The sequence below is a fragment of the Trichechus manatus genome, unplaced genomic scaffold (genome assembly GCF_000243295.1).
Source record: "Trichechus manatus latirostris isolate Lorelei unplaced genomic scaffold, TriManLat1.0 scaffold00021, whole genome shotgun sequence".
Taxonomy (NCBI): domain Eukaryota; kingdom Metazoa; phylum Chordata; class Mammalia; order Sirenia; family Trichechidae; genus Trichechus; species Trichechus manatus.
Window position 1 is genome coordinate 877,220 of NW_004443957.1, and position 3,474 is coordinate 880,693.

The following is a 3,474-nucleotide window of genomic DNA, read 5'->3' on the forward strand; positions in this document are numbered from 1 at the left end:
ACTTTTAGCAGTAGTCAATATGTGAAAACAAAGTAAAAGTCCATCAACAGATGAATGGATACATACAATGGAGTATTATGCAGCCTTAAAGCGAAATGAAATCCTGTTGCTTGCCACAATATGGATGAACCTTGAAAACATTATGCTGAAAGAAATATCAGCCTTGAAAGGATAAGTACTGTATGATCTCACTTATATTAAATAAGCAAATATATAGAAACAAAAGATTATTAATGGTTATGAGGGGTAGGAAGGAAGGGTAATGGGGGAGTCTTTTGTTTGTGAGGCATTGAGTTTATGTTAATGGTGGTAGAAAATTTTTGGAAAAGGATAGTCATTAAGTTGTGATTGTTAAGGTTGTGTGTCACCTTGGCTGGGCCATGATTCTCAGTTGTTTGGCAGTTATGAGGTAGTCTGGTAGTTGTAAAATGATGTGATCCCCTCCATGATGAGATATGATATAATGTGACCATCTCCATGATGGATTCTGCTATGAGTAGCCAATCAGTTGAAAGGGAGTTGCCTTGGGAGTGTGGCCTGCATCCAATATAAGTGGACTTTCTGGCAAGGCTCATGGGCTTTTTCCCCCACTGGATCCTGCAGCTGACTCCTGTTTGTCTGACCTCCAGCTCTTGGGACTTGAGCTAGCAGCTTACCTGCCGTCTTGTCTGCCACTCTTGGGATTTGTTGGTCTTCACAGCCTGTTAGCTGGAGTCCTGCTGTCTGACTTGCCAGTCTTGGGTTTGCCAGCCACCTGCGGCTATGTGAATCAGGAGAAGCCTCCAGCCTGACCCACATTCTAGCCTCTACCACCACATGGGTCATTTTCTTAATATAAAATCTCTCTATATATTTATATGCTTTACTGGTTTTGCCTCTCTAGAGAACACAACCTAAGACATGGTGGCACAACATAAAAAATGTAATCAATGGCATTGAATTGCATATGTGCAAGTTATATTGAGGAATGTTTCGGTGTGTATATTTTCACCACAAAGAGGGAAAAAAGAAAGTAAAAACAAAAGAAAACAAAACCCCAAACAGGGAAGCAATCAAACTGTTTTCAGACTACTAAAATTTGGGTCCAGATTGCTTCCTTCCCCAATCTCATTAGAACCTCTTCTCACCCAGTTTAACCCTGATCCTGCAGGACCAAGTATATAGTCACATAGCTAATTAGTGTTGCTGCATATAATTAGGTCTTTCCCTTTGGGGACTCACCCTCCAAATATTTCCTTCCAAGTTTTTGCCCTGAAGAGGAGGCATGGGGACTGAAATCTTAGTCATTTCTCCATCCCCAAATTATGAGGTCAGTACAATCCCCTAAGGGTGGATCAGTAAACAAGAGTTAACACAAACACCAGGCTACCAAGAAGCAGTTTCCCATAGACTCCAAGCTAAAGGAAAGTTTAGGTTCCAGGGTCTGCAGTATGTCCTCTGGGAAAGAACGGATTAGATCCTTTCAGTCAGGTCTAATGGGGAGACACAGTTTAAGTGCAGACAAGAATAATCCAGCTCATGTTTTGAATTGAAGAAGATTATACTTATAAATGACCAATTAAATCTTCTTTACATGACTGAAACCAATTTACATAAATTTCCCCCCACCTTAAAACACACAAACAACAAACAAACTGTAAGCTACTAAAAAACAACAGGATTTCAAAAGCGGGTGGTCTCAGATTACCTCCAGGGAGGTACTGGTACATAGAGATAAGAGACAAATCCTTTAGCTCTGACCGAGTTCCTACAGGGCAAATGCTTTTTTCATTCACTGTCCTATTTTAAACTGCTAACAGAGGACTACACGTGTTTGAATTCATTTACACCAAGAAAAGAAAAGAAAAATAAGGAGAATGCTAGAAGTGCCAAAAAAAAAAAAAAATTTCCATCAAATTTACTCAGACTCATGGTGACCCTACGTGTGTCAGAGTAGAACTGTGCTTCTTAAGGTTTTTGATGGCTTATTTTTCAAAGGTAGACCACTAAGCCTTTCTTCCAAGGAGCCTGTGGGTAGACTCAAACGTAAAAAGAGATGGCCAGACAAAGGCAGGTGCCAGAACATTGTCTGATTCATCCTTGCATCCTCAGTTTCTAGCATGGATCTGACCACTATTAGGTAATGAATGAATGATTGATAAGCCTCCATTGCAGCACTTCTACCACAGCATTTAGGTTGTGCAAGGGTTCCAAAACTGAGGTGTCTGTCATGCCTAGAGTGGCTGCCTGAAGTGTAGGCCTGACTCCATTTTGTGATTTTCCTTCTGCATTCCTGAGAAGGTAATCTTGACTTCTTCATATGCATATGGTCCTAGGCCTCTGACTGGGTGGAATCAGCAGACTAACTTCTTCCTATTCATTTGCATATGACCTTGGGCCTCTGACTAGATGGAATCAGCAGACTGACTTCTTCCCATTCATATACATATGACCTTGGACCCATGGCTGGGCAGAACCAGCAGACACTGGCCCCCTATTAATCATCTCATGACCCCCTTTTGAGCACGTACTTCCACAATTATATGAGTGTACCCAATAACATTAACCTGCATATACTCTGTTATGCAAGTCCAACCAAAGCCCAACTTCGAGACAGCCACCTTCCACTTCACTGATTGCTCACATACCAATCAGAATATTGTAAGCTAAGTTGCTGATTCTACCCTACAACTATGCCCATGAGACTTAAGTATTTCAGGGTGCTGGTTTTCACTTTGTGAGATCCAACATATCCCAGGCTCTAGCTGCCTTTTCTCTCAATAAATCTCTTTACTTTCTTTCTAAATGGAGTATGTGTTGTCACTCAACAACATTTCTTGCCACAGTCGGCAGGATTTGAAGGAATCTTATCTTTGGCAAATTCTGAGAAGTCGAGACTGGAGCCTGGTGCCAGCTCGAGCCCTTTGTGCTCATCCATCTCCACAGACTCTCGAGGATTGCTTGAGGTAAGCCCTCTTGAATCGAGACTCTGTTGTATTGCAAAGATGGCTCTTTGAGAGATTTATTGTTAGCTTTCTGTTTTTACTTTCTTTTTCTGTTCACGAGCTGAATGTTTTGGAGAGTCCACCATTAATGGAAGTTTGAAAAAGCAAGCCTCTAGCAGCGAACCTGGGATAAAACATTGTCTGATCATGGGAGAACTGAACGTGTTTTTGGTTTCTCTAGGGACACCTAAGGCTTTTGGGTTCCCTTAAACTTTGTGTGTGTGGATTACTTAGTAAGATAGGGCTTGCCACTTCAAAAGATCAAGCAGGGCCTCCTTAGGGGACTCCTTCAGCTTATATAGTTAAGCATTATGCCCTCTGTACTCTTTCGTACATTAATCAGTGGCATACTCTTACTAATGGCGAGCTGGAGAATCAATAGCCATTGTGAGGCTCGCTTATCACAGGCAAACTCATTTTTCTGCACAGAAAATAAAGGATCCTGAGTAAAACAATTCAATGGGACTCCTATGTTAATTATTATCTAGAG